Here is a 19283-nt window from a genome sequence, read left to right on the forward strand (position 1 = left end):
GGCACGCACCTATGCACCACTCATCAAGCCACGCTGTGGCAGGCATCCCACATATACAATAGAGGAAGATGGGCATGGATGTTAGCTCAGGGCCAGTCTTCCTCAGCAAAAAGAGGAGGATCAGCGGCAGATGTTAGCTCAGGGCTAATCTTCCTCAAAAAAAAAAAAAAAAAGAATATGAGACCCAAAGACAAACAATTAAGGCTTATATGCCTGTCCTGAGCTAAAGAGAATGGGGGTAGGAATCTGGGACTTCAAAGGAAAGAAAGACAACTCACAGAGAGATGGAAATGCTTGCCCCGCTATGTGGAGCAGTCTTTCCATGTAAAAGAAAGTTATCTTTGGTAATAGCTCTCTTCCTTGCAGGCTCCCTATCTAAATCCTGTTAGGCAGTTGGGGGAGAGAGAAAAAAAAAATCCTTGAGTCTGCTGTTTCTTAAAAATAATCAGCCTAGGCGCCAGCCTGGTGGCACAGCAGTTAAGTGTGCACGTTCCACTTCTCGGCGGCCGGGGGTTTGCCGGTTCGGATCCAAGGTGCAGACATGGCACTGCTTGGCATGCTGTGGTAGGTGTCCCATGTATAAAGTAGAGGAAGATGGACACGGATGTTAGCTCAGGGCCAGTCTTCCTCAGCAAAAAGAGGAGGATTGGCAGTAGTTGGCTCAGGGCTAATCTTCCTCGAATAAATACATAAATAAATAATCAGCCTAATATAACCCTGATGTCAAAGAGACATATTTTGGGGTCAAAAATTTTGCTCCTCTACAGTCTTAAGCGGAAACTTTCCACCTGCCCCTCCTTTCCCAGTATTCCCTCAAGAAACTGAAAAAGGACATCAGAAACGAGTGACCTTAAAGACAGCAACGCACAGAGCCAGCCAGCAAGGGGCTCTCAAACCTGCCACATCCAGCCGTCCTCGGAAAGGGCTGTTTAATGGCCTCCGGAGACCCGGGGTGGTGGCTCAGGACGGCCCCGCCCCCTCGCAGCCGGGAACAACCTTTCCCTTTGGGCATGAACAGTCTCAATTTCTAGCCTGCACGGGCCACTGAAAAGTTCCTTTACACGCTTCAAAGTTTTCTTTTGTTCTCTTACTCTTAGAAAAAGGCAACACCAGTTGACTGTCTTCTCCAAGGACTCAGAAGAATGTATGTGTTGGGGGAAAGACTGAAACTTCTGAACCAAAAACTCACGAATTTCTATAGACGTGCCCTTCACCTCGGCCTTTAAAATCGCACTCCAGCGGCCATCACTCAAACATCTCAGGCAGCTCCAGGCTTCTATGTAGTGAGGTGGGGGCCTCGGGGTCTCTGTCAGCAGGTTCAGAAATATCCTAATATGCTATCAGTTTTCAAAGGCAACTGAATACATGACGAACCCAGGGGAAGAGAGAGAGAAAGCAGCCTCCATCCTTCCCATCAGTCAGCCCCAGCCAGCCCGGAGTCAAGCCCTCACCGCGGGAGACAGGCCACTGGAGTCACGCACTCCCCACAGCCGCAAGTCACCTCTGGAACGCCCAGACCTGCACGTCTCCCAGGAAGTTCCGTTCCCCTCTCCTTCCCAGGCCACCCTGCCTGATGATTATGCAAGAATTCTGCCAAAACTTATCAAATCGCATTTCTTCAAAAAAGGATTTGTGTGATAATTCAGTTATAAGGATGTAAATCACGGCACTAATTTAGGTTATGTAAACAGTGGTATATCCATACGATGGACTGCTATATAGCCATTTAAAATGCACTATGAAAGGAATTTATTAACAAATAAAAAAGTTTATTATATATTCCCATGTGAAAAAAAGCAGGTTACAAAACAGTGTTATCCTTCCTTTTGGAGGAGGGGAAGGAAGGAAGGAAGACGGATGACAGAGAGAGAAAACATGCAAAACATTGAGTGGTTTTCTCCGGGCAGCGGGACAAGAGACTCTCTATACTTTCTTCATTTTCTTTATCTATATTTTCTAAAATTTCCTACAAAGAACATGCACTACTCTTACAGTACAAAATATATAAAAATAGTCTTACATATCTGCTGTTAAAATTTTTTAAAAAGTAAGCACATAAATGTGTAATTTAAAGCAACTGTTGAAGGTCCCCGAAGTGGCTGTCCTGGTGGAATGGGCAGAGGGACAGACGGCAGATCAGAATGCTATAAATAATGCCTCTCGGTGCCCTTGTTTAGCCACTGTCCTTCATCAGAAGACAACTGCCCCTAACAGGCCGCCAGGAACATGGAACACGGCCATCCCACTTTGGAGAAAGAGGCTCAACTGCCCTTCTCAGAAAGTGGTGAGAAAATCACTTGGCACAGGCAGGGAGCAGGTCCAATACCCGCCCTGCACTAAGAGATAGAAATAATTAATGGGCACTGATGGAGTTCAAGCCAGGCCGCCCCGAAACATGCCACTTTGGCATACTGATTATTTTGAATTAAAGTTACTTAAGAAACAGCTGGTGCAAGAAGGACACTCTGACCCTCCTTGGTCCCCCTGAAAGCAGGAAATAACTCTCCCATGTGAAGGGGACCCTCCTTGCACCAGGAGGTGGAGGACATCCTCATCACTCCAGAGATGCGGATTCAGGCTGAGAAGCCTTTGTGAACAGAGTCTGCTTAGTTTTTTCACTAATTAAATACCCAAGCCTCAGTTTCTCTGTCTTGTCAGTTCTTCACAAATTTATTGCTTCTTTGTCTAAAAGATTTAAAAGCTGTCTGCTTTGGTCACTTCTTGGGTCTCATATTCTTACGGGGCCCCTGTACGTATGATATCAAATTTGTTTTTCTCCTGTTAACCTGTCGTATGTCAAATGTATTATTAGACCAGCCGAAGAACCCAGAGAAGTAGGGGGAAATCTTCCCTCCCTGACAGTGCTGGTGTAGTCGGCTGGAGCCTCCCTGGCTGGATACTGCGTGTTCCCAAGATTGCTGCAGATGAAGAGATCTGGCGACATCTGACAACAAGCCGGCAGAAGGTCAGAATTCTTACCATGCCAGCCTCCCGGATCTCTGTCTGTGGGGTCCAGTGGGAGCAAAAGTGATGAGTCCTTTTCTCTTTTTCTAAATTTAGTTTAGCAGGAGAAAATATTTGTGGAATTAGTTTCTCAGGCATAGTGACTCTGGTAAAAATTGGGTATGGGTACTCTTGGTTTTTATTGTCCCTTTTCCTCCCAGAGACGATCACTGTTTTTCTGTGTCTCTGTCTGCTGTGTCATTTGTCATAGGAGGAAAAACCATAGGGAAGGACGCAGGCATAGGCCCTATAAGCCTGTTCGAGCCGGCCTCACAGACTGGTGAGGTCATGGTTCTCACCTGATCAGCATCTGTTTAGACAAACTGTGCTGTCGGTCACCTATGTAAAAACCGAATGAGGTTTGTCCTGTTGTTTTTTCCTATGTCCTAAGAGCTTGGCTTTGTGACTAGTGAGAATATTCTCTCTGGTCTCCATCACTTACTGCTATAAGTGCATCTTGGTGGCCGGCTAAATAGATGGGCGGTCCAAGACACAAAGTCACAGGCAGCATTCTCTTTGTCTGGTCGTGCCAGCTCTCAGGGGAGTTTGTCATAGAGGGTCCCAGTCCATAAGGGGCCTTCGTTGTCTCAACCATTGTTGCTTTGTCAGTGCTGGAAAAGTCTCATTCCAGGAGTGCCTGCCCGACATCACAGATTAGCGGGTCTGTGACATTCCCGCAAGAGATTGGAAACATCGTTTTCACTACGTTCTCCTTACCACCTGTGCAAGGAAGGCCTCTGTGTTCTTAGACTATTTTGGGGAGTGAACTTTCTAGATCCTGTGAGGACTGCATATTTTGCACTCTCTTGTGGGACGTCTCTTGTGTCCTTGGTTAAGCCATAAAAGGCTCACTAGTTTGAGTCACTACTCAGTTTAATATAAGGTCCTACTCATCAATGGTCAGATGACGGATCTTTAGAATTGGCTATATGAGAAAGAAAAAAAAATTCAGAGAACTCTCATCCTAAATATGTCTTCCCGGTACCTATAAAAAGACCAAATAAAGAAGTAGATACAAAGAACTATAACAGAAAGCCTTCAAGACTCTTTTTAACAGAATGAAAGAACGGAAAATTAAACTTAGAACAGAAGTTAAAACTCCACATCCAACAAAAACTCCCCCTTCTTAAAATCCAAAGAATTAAGCCGGCCACCTTCCAGCACACTTGTTTATTTCGTGGCTAAGAACTGCGGTCCCGGAAGCTACAGATATACAAAAAAATAAAAAATAAAAAGGCAAAATCTTACTAAGCTTGTTTTGCGTCCTATGAGCTGGCCCGGCGTTCTGGCTGCCTCAGACGCACAGGCTGCTGGCTCTTTCTTTGGGCTTCTTTGGGAGGAACTCTGGATCTTGGGAAGGTAACCTTTGCACACTCTTTGAAGACGCCTCTTGGGTCCATGAAATTGTTCAATACTGCCAGAAATATTTACTGTTCGTCCTAGCTAAAAACTGACAAGATATTTAGAAGGATTTTTTTGACCAGCTCTATGGTTAAGAGTTGGTCAGAAATTGGAAGCTGATGTTCAAAGCCTGACTCAACATTTTCAGGTCTCCTCCTCTAAGCTAAAATGAAACTCTGTACCCAGAGAGAAAGAAAAGCAGTCCAACACACTACAGATGGGTGAAACAACCTATGACGTCACTGAGGCTGCAGCCCAATTCTTTGGGGAAAAAAATTGAGAGAAACTGTCCTTGTCTTACAAATCTTTGCAAAACTAAAAAAAAAAAAAATGCAGCTCTGGAGGCAGCCCAATCCCATCTATTCCTTTCCACCAATCCTAAAACTTCCCCTACTTATCACAAAAGACTTGAAAATTATTGGCCTCAGGAAACCAAAGTCCTTCTTGGAGGAACTTGCATCTTTCTCTGCACCTTGAAGTTATAAATCTTATCACATCTTTGAAATGTAAACACAGTCCACAAACACCCAAGACTGAAGGGAAAAAACAAAGGGAAAGAAGCCTTTTTAAAAATACAAAATGCTCCACAGCTTGTAAGATTATTTGTCAAGGACAAATACAAATCCTACATCTTCTCTACAAATATTAATAGTAAAAAAGCTGTAGTTATCTGAGTGGATAAACTTATAAACTAGTGAGTTTTATGCTGTTATATCTGATTCATGGCTAATTTTTTTTTTGCTAAGGAAGATTTGCCCTGAGCTAACATCTACTGCCAATCTCCCTCTTTTTGTACATGAGCCACTGCCACAGCAACCAGACAGACAAGTGGTGTAGGTCCACATCCGGGAACCAAATCCAGGCCACCAAAGCGAAGCATACCAAACCACCACTAGGCCACCGGAGGCAGCCCAATGGCTAAAATTTTAAAGTGACAGCTACCAGATCTCTGTTTGTGCTAATCTGTATGTATGTCTACATATCCATGTACATTACAGATATGGGATTTTTCCAAAACCGGATAGTACTACCAAAATTAATTTGTAAAAGAGCTCTACGCAATTGGCTTAAAAGTATACATTTACACATTAAGTATTTCTAATCTCAGAAATATAATAGAAACTAACCAAAATGTTTTTCAAGTTCATGTGATCTAGGATAATTTTGGGTAAACAAAAGCTATTTTAAGCTTGTTGGCTTAATTAATACAGATGTGTTTAGAGTTATCAGCATTAAGTATAATACTGTTACTCTACCTAGGTTTACTAAAAGTCAAATAAGCTCATGCTATCTTGGTTATAAAATCTGTCAGCAAAAACAAACCCTAAGGTGATGGCTAACCACTTATACGTCTCATGAAATTTTCACGAGTGATCTAAATATGATTTCTAAGAACAAAGGAATTAAGCAGATGTAAGTGAGATAAGAGTTTTTAGATGAACTTTTTAGGAATGATTGTTTTATAACATGTCTACTTAAATACTTTCCCAAATCTCTTTCATAATTTCCACCCTTAGAATTTTGCTAACTTAAATTAATTGATGGGAACTCACTGACTGTCTAGATCATTTCCAAATAAAATAACATACGAAAACATTAATTGCTAAACAAGTCTAAGTTTACCTATTTTTGTCTTATTACACAAAAACTAAAGATGTTTGAGTCTGTCAGTAAACACGTCTTGTGCCACATTAAAAATAATGCTATGAGGAAACACATGCTTCTAGAAATTATGAAATGTATTTATAAATTTGCTAATCTATAGAATGCTGGCATAACAAAGAGTTCACAATTGCTTACTTCTTAGTTTTCACTAGAAATCATGGTTTCTAAGAGTTAAGAATTCTAATTAATATACGTAATTAAAATTCCAAGACATAATAAAGGAAACAACTCTGTATACCAGGAAAATAGGGTACATTTTTGCTTAAAAAAGATATAAAGTATGGAGACATACTTTTGTTGAGGGAAATGAAAATGATTTTATCCTAAACTAAAGCTAACTATTTCAGAAGGGAAAAAGAATAAAAGATTTTACTTTTTAAATGGACAAAGAAACCTGTAGAATGTTATGGAAAAGGAATCTTCAGAAAGGAATTTTTTGGCGTGGTCAGGGGTAGCTAAGATTGGAATGAATTTAATTAAGTGATGGAGCTTTAATATCAAAAGTAAGCTGGTACAAAATTAAAATTTGGTTTTCTCTCTCTTAAAAGGACCAAGTTTTCTTGGACTATGGGTCTGCTTTTCATAACAAGAGACTGTGAAGGGTTTTTCTTTGCCTTTAAAGTAATCTGCCTGGACAACAAAAATTCTGTGCTTTATCAAAATAATGTCCTGTGCTTCACGTTGTCTTAATCAGGTCTTTGATTACTTAAGAAAACTGAATCTTCTCAATACAAAAGAACTAAGTTTTGCTCAGACCTATACAACCTTCTACATATGCTTGTAAAGTCTTTAACTGTCACTTTGGTTAAATAGATAATTAAGTATTATTCCATAATTACCTGTGATCCTATTTAGTCAAGTGTCCAAACCTTTTGATATTTTTTACTAAATTCCCAAAAATCAAATCCTAAATGAGGTATTTCCGACTTAGAACTAACTTTGAGATAGGAGATGTTTCAGAAGGCCCCTGGAACTCCTAAGATTTATTCTCCCTCCTGATAAAAACAGAGATGTTAAACTAATCAGGCCTGTTTGGTATGTTAGATTACCTGGGAAGCACTGTCAAATAAGTGATGTTAAACTTTCTTAGATTACATTTGTGTGGACATATATTATTAACATAAGTATTCTAGAAATGGTACAAAATTCCCAAAATTCGGATATGTCCTGGTATAATGTTAGCAGTCATAATTCTAGTTATCTTAAAATGTTGTATGTCACAGAAATAACCAAATTTCCTTGTCAATAGCATTGTAATGAACTCTAACCAGATCTTTAGCCACGCCATTTTCAAGTCTTTAGTCATTTACAGACAGTTACTGTTTTACTCTGATGCTTTTGCCACAGTGCCTCATCTTCAAAGATGTTCCTGGAAAGGACCTTTTGACAAGTCCAGGTTTCTGCTAACTTTAAGATCATACAACTGAACTTGGTAAGAAGTTCCATAACCAACAGAAAAAAAAACTGGATTCAAGCAGAACAAGAATTAAAAACATGGGACTGAATGAACTGATGAGGATCATTATAATTTTTATGACTTTTTGTTTGAAATAGTGCTGGTTTTTTAATCTTTTGTTTTCCAGATATAAGGAAATCTTTCCTCTTAATCTATGACTTGGGGGTATTTGGTAAAATATACTTTTGCAAAGAAAGATGAAACACTGACCCTTTTTCTCCCTACCTGCTCCCTCCAGAATTCAGAAACTCTCCATGAGTATTCTCATTTTCATGGCAATATAGTTATTTCCATGAGTTCAATAAGAATCTGTTCTCCTTATGACAGGACACAGTTGGAAACATTGGTTCTATTACCAAGTCTTTGAATGAAACGTCATATTTGAGAAAGATGTACACAGACTCAGATACGACCAGACAGCTTTAAAGAACCAAGGTTTATTTTACGAAGCCTCTTGGAAATATTAGCCTGGTACCTTGCTTTCAGGGTTCCTGGCAGTCTTATCAGGTGAGTAGGGAAGGTTACTTCCTGGAAGGCCCAGGAACCTCAAAATATTTGGGGGACCTCAAAAAGAGGGGAATTAACCCAAATCTGTAGGTATTGCAGGCAAGTCTGATGGCAAGTTTTTGGTTCAGCTGCTTAGCCTTGAGAGGCTTTTAAGAGTCCAGTCTGACAAATGTTGGAGAGGTTGTGGAGAAAGAGGAACCCTCATACACTGTTGGTGGGAATGCAAACTGGTACAGCCACTATGGAAAACAGTATGGAGATTTCTCAAAAAGTTAAAAATAGAAATACCCTATGACCCAGCCATCCCATTACTGGGTATCTATCCTAAGAACCTGATATCAGATATCTCAAGAGTCCGTTGCACCCCTATGTTCATTGCAGCATTATTTACAATAGCCAAGACGTGGAACCAGCCTACATGCCCAGAAACTAATGATTGGATAAAGAAGATGTGTTATATATACACAATGGAATACTACTCAGCCATAAAAAAAGACGAAATTGGCCCATTCACAACAATGTGGATGGACCTCGAGGGTATTATGTTAAGCGAAATAAGTCAGTCAGAGAAAGACGAACTCTATATGACTCCACTCATAGGTGGAAATTAGTATATTGAGAAGGAGATCTGATTGGTGGTTACCAGGGAAAAGGGGGGGTGGGGGGAGGGTACGGAGGGGGAAGTGGTGTACCCACAACATGACTAACAAAAATGTACAACTGAAATCTCACAAGGTTGTAATCTATCATAACATTAATAAAAAAAAAAAAAAAAAAAAAAAAGAGTCCAGTCTGAGATTCCTTATGAAAAATTCCAGCAAAGCAGATTAAAAGATTCTACACAGTCAACTCCAATTCTTGCTGCACTTATGTAAATAATCAGGCCAAGTTTATTGAAATTAGACTTAATTTACCAATAAATCAGTCTTACTATACTTATCTTTGATAGAAGTGGAGGTGATTGCAGAGAAAAAAAATTGTGTTTTAGTAGAAACTATAATACACACTTCTGGATATTGGATTCTAGTTCTGTTAACCGTCTTTGAGGTTTGTTTTCTCCCTGTAAACTAGACCAGATTCTGAATTCTTCTCGTTTCCTCCAGTGTCTGGCTACAACTCCCCAAACTAACATTTCCAATTTTTCTCCCACCCTTCTGACTTGGAATCATTGAGAACTAAAACTGCCCTTTTTCCTGAAGGCCTGAAAACTGAATAGGAACTTGTAAACTGAACTTGACTTGATATAAACTTCAGAGGAATCACCACAATAACTCATGTTTACTCAATCTTCATGCCCGTTGCTATGGGGGCCACTCAGAAACTATGCCTGAATACCCAGTGACATCATCAGAGACATTCAAACTGCAAAAGATGCTTTGGCCCTGACACCAAGAAATCTCGGCTGGCTATCCTCAGAACACATAAACTGGTTTACAGTTTGCTCCAATCATTCCCCATTATTTCTCTTTTGTTTCCACAGAAACGCCTCTTATAAATACCCGATGCCTGCACCACAGGACTAACCTTAGGAGCCCACCTGCATCACTGCCTCCTAAAGTGAGACACAACTGTTGAACTGAACTGACCGATTCTCAAGACTAAAAGATTAATTCAGTGGAATAATGGAGCAACTTACCAGCTCAGCTTCTAATATATGAAACTTCCAGGGAGGTTTCAGAGGAAAGAAATGATGGGGTTCAGGGTAAGCTGCCCCAAAAATGCCCCTTTGGCATACCGATTATTTTGAATTAAAGTTACCTAAGAAACAGCTGGTGCAAGGAGGACACTCTGACCCTCCTTGGTCCCCCTGAAAGCAGGAAATCACTCTCCTGTGTGAAGGGGACCCTCCCTGCACCCGGAAGTGGAAAGACATCCTTATCACTCCAGAGGTGCGGATTCAGGCCGAGAAGACTGTGTAAACAACCTCTGCTTAGTTTTTTCACTAATTAAATACCCAAGCCTAAGTTTCTCTGTATTGTCAGTTCTTCAAATTTATTGTTTCTTTGTCTAAAACACATAAAAGCTGCCTGCTTTGGTCACTTCTTTGGGTCTCATATTCTTATGGGGCCCCTGTATGTACGATATTAAATTTGTTTTTCTCCTGTTAACGTGTCTTACATCAATTTTATTATTAGACCAGCCAAAGAGCCAAGAAAGGCAGGCAGAAATTTTCCCCCTCCCCAACAGCATGAAAGGGGGAAACCCCAGAAAACCAGGATCCTAGTTTAGAATAATGTAGTAAGTACAGTGGCCACATTTTTCTGAACCAAAAGTTAAGACATACACTATGACTAGTATCAAACCATGACCCTCGGGCCAAATCCAGACCTGCTGCCTGTTTTGGTAAATAAATATTTATTGGAACATAGCCATACTCATTCATTTATGTATTATCTACAGCTCACTCATTTACATACGCACTGTCTATGACTGTTTGGGGTTTTTTTCAGCTTAACAGCAGAGTTGAGTAGTGGCAAGAGAGGTCTATGGTCCACAAAGCCTAAAATATTTACTATCCGGCCCTTTATAGAAAGTTTGTCAACACCTATTATAGAGCAACAGAATAAAATATAAACACAACTGTCGCAGGAAATCTGTTAAGGTCACTAGAGTTGTATCAGGGCAGCCCAACAGGGCTGGCACTGGGGTGAGATCCCCCACTACAGCTCTGCTCCTGACCCCGAGAGATGGGCTCACCTCACCAGACACAGATCTGCCCCACCAGAGACCTCAGGCTGGAGCCAGACAAAGGGAGGGGCTCTGTGGTGACCACCTTTTACTGGACCACCCAGCACAGGGCGGCCCCTTGGTGCTGCTCGTGAAGGAGTCAGGCCTGGGGGTGAAGGGGTGTCAGATGCTGGCTTCCTGTACATCTCTTCTCCCGCCTCCGGCCACTTCGGGAGGCTCACAGCCATACCACCGCTACCTGCATTCCCTCGCCTCACCCGAAACAGACAAGTGCCACTGTCAGTCAGTCCACAGTTTGAGCTGGAGCGGACATAAATCCACCCACCATCTAATCAGTTCTTCATTCCTGCACTTTCGCTGCATCCCCACCAAGAGGCCCTGCCAGGCAACCACCGGGCGTGTGCACCGGGAAGTGGGGTTTCGGTGGGAGGGAGAGACACAGGCAGACAGGTGTGCACACTGCTGCCTCTGTCTTAAGCCCCAGAGCCCCCACTGGCAGGGCGTGGCGGCCTCCTGGCGAGCTACACAGGCTGTCCTGTCTGCTCTGGGGCTGCTCACCACAGACCCCACACAGGTCTGAACCCGCAGCCCTCAGACGATCCCGTGGAGTCGTGCCTTGTAAGGAAGAGTTAGCTGCTGGGCCTCAAGTTGTCTTCCAGGCTGAGAACTTCATGTTCCCTCGAAAGCTGCTTCGGACTATCGGGATTTTACTTGGAACTGTTTAAAAATTATCCACTCCTGTACTAACACACACAAGAGCATGCTGAGCGGCAGGCACTCTGACACCCTTCCCCAGTGGATTCAACCAGCTCCCCAAATGTCCTATTCTATGAGCAGTAGAAGACCAGCACAACATGATGATGCTAACCATAGCTGCTATTATTATTGAGAGTTTATTATATGCCAGGCTCTGTGCTAAGCATTCTAAGTGTATTATCTCAATTGTTCTTATAAGGCCGGTACAGTTATCATGCCCATTTTATAGATGCGGAACTAAGTCACAGAGAGGTTAAGTAACTCACACAAAGTCACACAGCTTCCAAGAAGCAGAGCTACGACTCAAATCTATCATGGCTCAGGAGCCAGGCATCCAATTAACAGGTAAGAGGAGAAAACAAGCAAAAGAGTGTGTTTTGATGTCCTAGACTGCAAGCTCCCCTCTCTGCCTACTGGGAGATTAAGACGTTCTTGGGATTCCCTGGTTTGTTGCCCCAAGGTGGGCAGTGGGCTGTGGGGGTGGGGATATAAAAGGAGCAGCAGGAGAAGCTCCAGCCTCTAACGATGGTCCCGAGGGGAACCCAACACTGTGAATGAACCTGCAGGGGCTCGGAAGCACAGGTGGTGGCAGGAGGGTCCCGGTGGGCTTTCCTCCCTCTGGTGAGCAAAGGTAACTGACTACAAACACGGCTTTCAAACGCCAGCCTGCCAAGCATGGGGTCCAGACGGCAATGTCATTTCTGACCAAAAAAACCACGAAAGTTTTCTGCTTAAAACATGAAACGATATTTGGTTCAGGAAGTGATACTGAGGAAGCAATGATGCTCTGGAGTTAGGTGCCCTGGTTCAGATCCTGCCTCTGTGCTGACCTAAGTCAAGTCATTTGAGTGCATCTTTGTGCCTCAGTTTCCTCATCCGTTCTCGAGAGGAGAGGATTAGATAATAACAGCACTTAGGGCACCGAGAGCCTGGTACACAGCAGGCGCTCAAAACCGTAAGCTGATACGATTATTCTTATTACAGTCACGCACACTGTGGGATGAGGTTCAGACTCGGGTGACAGAGGGAGCACGAATGCGGTCAGTGTGGACAATCCTTTCGTTTATCTACATCCCAGCACTACGGCTGGTAAAGTGTCACGTCTGCCCCAGGGCAGGCAGCCTCGCCCTCTCCTGTGGACCAGCGTGGGGGACTCACGCTGTGGTGAGAGTGGTCCAGCGTGCTGGCGGCCTGCTCGGAGCACCTAGAGGCCGGCGGGACATAAATACCCGCTGGTGTTCCTCACCCCGTCAATGCCACTCAGGGAGAAAACAGCACGGCAGCTTTTGCCGGTATGTCAGGAAGGGACGGGGGGCGAACCCCTGTTACCCCCACAATCTCCCCGTCTCCAAGCCACAGCGCACTCTGCCCTCAGGTTAATCTTCCCATAATCCGTCCCCCCCCGCGTTAACCCCTCACTTGAACGGCTCTCAGCCGTCTAAGAATAGCGCCCCGACTCCCGAGCCTGAGGCGTTGGACGGCGCGGTCAGGCCCCGGGGCTCCCGTCCAGCCCCCACGGACACCTCTGCCACGTGAGTGGGCTCTGACCCCCCGCAGGCAGGCCCACCCTTCACCTCTGCACAGCAAAGCCCCATCACCCTGCAGGCAGGACGGCACTGTTGCGGGAGGCCGGCCTCCCTTGGGGCCTGGGAATCGGCCGGACGCTGACCAGCCCCTGGGCCACTCTGGCCTGTTCCTGAACCATCCTGTAATCTGCTTCCTCTCCTGGAAACTATGGCATAAATTCTCATTATGTCTGATCTAGATGAGAGAGCTGGAAGTGCTCTGAATGTATGAACATCCATTGTGGAAGTGGGACGGAGTCCTGAGGAATTGAAGTCTCCCCATCAGCTGACCTCAGTCCCCCAGGACTGGTCACACCCTGCCGTTTTCTAGGTTATCTTTGGCACATGTACATCTTTTCTCTTCAACCAAACTCTAAGCCCCTCTCAGCGAGACTCATGTCTCAGACCCCTCTGACTCCTTCCCCGCCCACCCCCACGCACGCGGACCCTGACCACACAAATGACAAGTGTCACCCGTACTGTCACACAGGAAGGGGAATAAGGACCCTGGGTGGGGAACCCTGAAGCTGCGGCTGAGGAGTTTCTCTTAAAGTGAAATCAGATATTAAAAGGGTTGTGTTTAAATTTGGCCCCTCTGCTGTGGGTGGCTGTGGCAGGCTGGATGACGTGCACCCAGAGACGTCCGTGCCCTAATCCCAAGAACCTGCAAATACGTGAGCTTATGTGGCCAAAGGGACTCCGCAGCTGGGATTCAGTTAAAGATCTTGAGATGGGGGTTACCTGGATGTGCCCAATGGAGTCACAGGGTCCCTGGGAGAGAGAGGCAGGAGGGCCTGAGGCAGAAGGAGCTGTGAAAGCAGAGATTGGAGTGATGCACCCGAGGAAGGAGCTACAGCCAAGGAAGACGGACAGCCTCCAGCCTCAAGTCACCTCTTCCCCTCTAATCTCCCTCGTCCTTGATGTCCTAAGGTCACCGTGAGGTTCCCTGCACGACTCTGCGCCTGCCCCGTCTGCCTCACTGCATGGTGACCTCCTGGAGAGAGGGGAGCTCTCTGACCCAGGTCTGTATCCCCATGGGGTCTGGCGCTGTGCCACGTCTACCCATATGAGCCCAGGGTGTCCCTAGCTTATTGAGCTCCCTCATTCAGAACCAGAACCAACGAGACCACCAGGCTGCTGAGCATCAGGAAATGTTCTTTCTGTTCACACCCGCCCTGAAAGCCACCAGGGGGCACAGCCGCAGCCCCTGTTTCCATGGGGTGCAGGCAGGGAGGGAGAAAGGAGGAAGAGCGGCTTTCAGAGGAGCAGAGCCAGGTGGATGCGAGCCTGCGCTGGCCGGCCCCTCCGCTCGTCTGCTCCTCCGCCCCACTCCCTGCTGAGAGGAAGGCTGGGGGAGAGGGCAAGCAGCAGGCCGGCCCACGGGCGGGGAGCTCCACCAGGCCCGAACCGGAAACACGGCGAGCCGAGCCTGGACCTTGGCTTCACCAAACGTTGCCTGCAAACACCTTCGGAGCAAGAGTGCAGTGTGTTTTGATCTCAGAAAGATGTGGGATGTTTGCTCGGGGACCTATGAACAGTAACCACCTGCAGGTCACAGGGCAGTCTATTCTTACCGTCGCCCTCCTCGGAGCCAGGATCGCTGCCAAGGAGAAACCGTGCCAGGCAGGGAGCAAACAACGGGCTGGACCCTAGGCTCCGGGCTTCAACTGAAAAGCTGTGTGTGAACAGTCCCCAGGGCCGCTCACCCAGCCCGGCAGACGGCTGCAACGCGGCCACCAGGCCCTCTACTGCCCGGACGCCACGAGGAATGTCGGATGGAGGGGGACGGACGGCGAGGCCCGGGTTCCAGGCCCCCCTCGGGCACCATCCACGTGTGACTCGGGCACACCAGTTCTCCTCCTTGGGCCTGCCCTTCCTCATTTCCTGCTGTGTAAAATGAGGCAACTGACCCGGGCCAGCGCCAGTTCCCAGAGGTTAGGACAGGACCGTTTATCCCTGGAGCATAGAGGGTCGACAGAGAGAGCACGGCCCAGGGCTGTCCTGAAAACTGGGATTTAAGGGGGTCTAGAAGGAATAATGTACAGTGAACTGGAGTACTGACCGTTCTAGATATTCTGTGAAAACAGCAACTGGGGAGGGGCCGACCCTGCGCCTCAAAAGAGGGGAGTGGAAATCTTGCAGCTTCTCAGGGAACACGCCTCTGGGAAGATCCAGTGCACAGGTGCAGCGAGAGAGGAAGGGACTGGCCCCCTCTCACACAACCGGGAAACCCCTCCCTGCCTCTCTGACACACTCGCTCACTCACACACACACACACACACACACACACACACACACGCTCGACCGGGAACAACCAGCTCCTCAGAGGCTGGCAGCAGAACCTGGCAGCCACCTAAGGCAGGACCCGAGCCTGGATTTCTCTTCAAGGGCCACCCCCAGCCCAGCCTGCCCTACTCCCATCAAGCAGAGGCCTCACTCACTCTCTAGCTGACCTCTGTCTCCCCCAAAACAGAGGCCATCAGCTGTGAGCGCCCTCCCACTCGCGGCCCACGCCTGGCCCTCCCCAGCCTCTCCGTCCCCATCCTGTCTCATCCCTCCTCCACGAGGGCCTTGCCCCTCACCTATTTTTTCTTTTGCCTTCCATCTCCTCTTCCACAAAAGTCTTCCCCCTTGAGCCCACACCTCCACTCCCGGCTTCCATGTACCAAATATGAAACGCCTCCCACTGACTCCGTTTCTCCCTCAGCCCACCCCGGCCGACACCTCCCGAGGAGAGCACGGGCTCCTGTCCGTCCCTCTCCCTCAGCGCACGCTGTCTGGCCCCGACTCCAAGCCCTCCCCTCTGTGACACTCACTACGGCCACCTGATGGCTCAATCCACCGGAGGCCACCCCAACACCACCCTCCTCGGCGTTTCCTGCTGGCCCCACAGCTCCCCTAAAGCCCTCTCCTCGCTCTTGTCCCTCTCTCAGCTTCCTGCACCAGCTCCTCTTCCTCCCCTACTGCAGCGCTGTGGGTCCCCAGGCCTGTTCTCCCTGCTTATCTACACTGTCCCTGGGCTGCTTCAGCCTCTCCACCACCGATGGCTCCCCCAAGTCTGTGCATTCCTGTTCCCAGGCCATCTCAACCACTGAAGCACTTCTAGAACAAACCCGGTCATTCACACCTGCCTCAGCCCCTCGAAGTCCCAGAGGCACTGACGAAGGGGCACAGAGGAATCTGGGGGTGATGAAATTATTCTACACCTTACTTGGGTTAGCGATTATGTAAGTGGATGCGTTTGTCAACCCGTAGCAACCACACACTACAAAGAACGAATTTACTGCATGCGAATTATATCCTTTTTTTTGGCACCTAAGCTAACATCTGTTGCCAATCTCTTTTTGTTTTCTTCCTCTCCCTGAAGCCCCCCAGTACATAGTTGTATATTTTAATTGTGGGTCCTTCTAGTTGTGGCATGTGGGACGCCGCCTCAGCATCGCCTGATGAGCGGTGCTAGGTCCGCGCCCAGGATCCGAACCAGCAAAACCCTGGGCTGCCAAAGCGGAGGGTGAGAACTCAACCACTCGTCCACAGGGCCGGCCCCCAAATTATATCTCAATAAAAAAGGATGGGAAAAAAGTCCTCCAGGCACCACGACACCTTCATGTCTAAAACTAACGTCACCATCTTCCCCCTGACCAGCTCCTCCCCGTCCTGTACCCCATTTCCAGGAGTGACTGCCATCCACCCCAAACAGCTCCTCCCACAACTTGAAATCTCAGCCCAGTGGCCAACTAGTCACTTAGTCTAGAAATTCTACCTGCACGGATTTACATTCTCTTGACTCTATGCCTTGTGTTCCCCCTCCCCCAGCCGCCACCTGGGACTCAGGCCACCCTCACTTCTCCCAAACCCCCTCCCTGGGCTTCCTCCTGGTCCACCCTGACCTGCCTCTACCAGCCTCCACCAGCGATGCCCACACCTGCCCACCGAGTGCCCCTCCCCGGCAGCGCCCACCCTGCAGCCGGGCCTTGGCCTCCACCGGGCCACGGTTCCCCAGCTTTTCTTCCCCAAGGAAGCTCATTCATCCTTCAGGCCCCAGCTCTGAGGCCTCCCGGCCAGCACAGCAAACCACCTTCCCAGCCCTTTTCCAGCAGAATCAACACCAGCTCCGCCCTGGGTTCCCACAGCTGGGCTGGTGTCCCCTTTAGGTCCTGCGCAGGCTGCCCATCCCACGCCGTCTCCCCATCTCCCCAGTCGACGGGGCACATGCAGGGCAAGGAGCCACCTCCCTCTCTCTCAGGGCCCTCAAGCCTGCTGCCGACTCCTGAGTCGTGGGTGCCCAGGGAACCCTTTCTGGCCCGAACTGAATCGTCCGCTGAAAATTCCCAGGAGCACCAAGCCAAGTCCTCTGCCCCCGCCCAGAGCCCACGGCTGAGATAAAATGCCAAGCAGCACACCTGGCAGCAGGCTGCTCACACCCACCCAAACTCTGCTCACACTCACCCAAACTGCTCACACTCACCCAAACTGCTCACACTCACCCAAACTCTGCTCACCCTCACCCAAACTGCTCACACTCACCCAAACTGCTCACACTCACCCAAACTCTGCTCACACTCACCCAAACTGCTCACACTCACCTAAACTGCTCACACTCACCCAAACTCTGCTCACACTCACCCAAACTGCTCGCACTCACCCAAACTGCTCACACTCACCCAAACTGCTCACACTCACCCAAACTCTGCTCACACTCACCCAAACTGCTCACACTCACCCAAACTCTGCTCACACTCTCCCAAACTGCTCACACTCACCTAAACTGCTCACACTCACCCAAACTCTGCTCACACTCACCCAAACTCTGCTCACACTCACCCAAACTCTGCTCACACTCACCCAAACTGCTCACACTCACCTAAAGTGCTCACACTCACCCAAACTCTGCTCACACTCACCCAAACTGCTCACACTCACCCAAACTCTGCTCACACTCACCCAAACTGCTCACACTCACCCAAACTCTGCTCAGACTATGCAGGGGCAGATCACACAGGCCAATTCCACAGGAAATGGGGGGGCCCATCTGCTGCCCAGCCCCCCGCTGCTCCCCTCACACCCCCTACCCTCCAGCCAGAACACGCTCACCCCCACCCCCCACACCCACATCCCCAGTGCTACTCCAAGAGTGGTCCTTGGACTGGTATTCTCGTCCTCAATGAGACAGGAGGAAGTGATTACAAACTTTTATAGCAAGTTAGCATCACCATGACGTTTTTACTGTGTTTTTCAAAAACACTGGTCTGCAACAAATTAGGAAAAAATAAAACCTAGTCCTTTACCACAGAGAGTCTAGGAAGCCCTGGCCCCTCACTCCCCCAAACTCCTGCCTCTTCCTGCTGAAATCCTGCTCATCCTCAGACGCCCAGCTCACATGCCTCCTCCTCCAAGAAGCCTTCCCAGCTTCCACCAGCTAGGAGCGGTCTGACCCAGAGCCCCTGGTCCAAACCATGCTGAGGACATTTAGGTGGTATCTGCATAGCCCCTGCTACAACTCCCCAAGTCAGGGACCCAAGTCTCGTGCCCTTTATTTTCCCAATGCCTTGCTCAAGGCAGAGAAATCAACAGATATTTGTCCAACGAAGAGTAAATAACCAGATCCACCCACGACTCAGAATGGGCTGTTCTTGAGGCGCAGGATGTGGAGGGACACAGACCCTGAGGGCACACAGGGATCTTCCAGGTTTAAACCAAAGGCAGACCCTCTGCCCCAGCCCGATGGGAATGGGAGGAAATAGAAAAAAGCAAGCCGAGGGCCCTCGAGACCAGACTGCAGTCACCATTCAACCACGGCAGATTCTACGATACCCTGAAACGGCAATTTGAGTGAAAAACACTCAGCTTTCTTATGAACCGCTACATGCACACACTAAAAGTAAATCACACCTCAGTATGAAGAGTTAAAAGAGATTTTCAAGGTCATTTCCAACTTTAAAGATTCTGTGGGCCCGTGACCTCAAAGCCAAAGGTCAAGAGCTCAGGGGCCTATAACCCCACAACAAATGACACACTTGTGGGCAGACCAGTGGACATCCACTCAGAGTCACAAGGCGTGGGGAGAAGACCCCTCTCAGACCCCACGCAGAAGCATCTCACTCGGGGTCCTGGCCCCGCCTCAGGGTCAGTGGACACCAGCCCTCCCACAGGTGCAACTCCAGAAGAAGCAGGACCATCACACTGCCCCACTCCCACCGGCTTGCCCAAGCTCCTGGCTGCTATTCAGCAGGAATGCCGGA

At 47.7% G+C, this 19283-nt stretch overlaps 1 protein-coding gene and 1 long non-coding RNA gene across 7 annotated transcripts in view; one reads left to right on the plus strand and one right to left on the minus strand.

Moving 5' to 3' along the window:
* The window catches only part of COQ8A (coenzyme Q8A), a 48694-nt gene that overhangs the window by 26519 nt on the left and 2892 nt on the right, over positions 1 to 19283 (minus strand). Inside the window, exon 1 of one of the 6 annotated variants that reach the window (XM_070255602.1) lies at positions 1452 to 1549. The exons of the other annotated variants lie outside the window; for them this stretch is intronic. The gene's annotated coding sequence lies outside the window, so the exon portion shown is untranslated. Of the gene's footprint in view, positions 1 to 1451; positions 1550 to 19283 lie in introns of those variants that run through there. 6 annotated transcript variants of the gene reach the window in all.
* LOC138921474 (uncharacterized) lies at positions 7891 to 9993 on the plus strand. Its single transcript, XR_011434082.1, has 2 exons — positions 7891 to 8032; positions 9513 to 9993. It is a non-coding gene; the product is annotated as an uncharacterized lncRNA (long non-coding RNA).

Source organism: Equus caballus, chromosome 30 (assembly GCF_041296265.1).
Source record: "Equus caballus isolate H_3958 breed thoroughbred chromosome 30, TB-T2T, whole genome shotgun sequence".
Taxonomy (NCBI): Eukaryota; Metazoa; Chordata; class Mammalia; order Perissodactyla; family Equidae; genus Equus; species Equus caballus.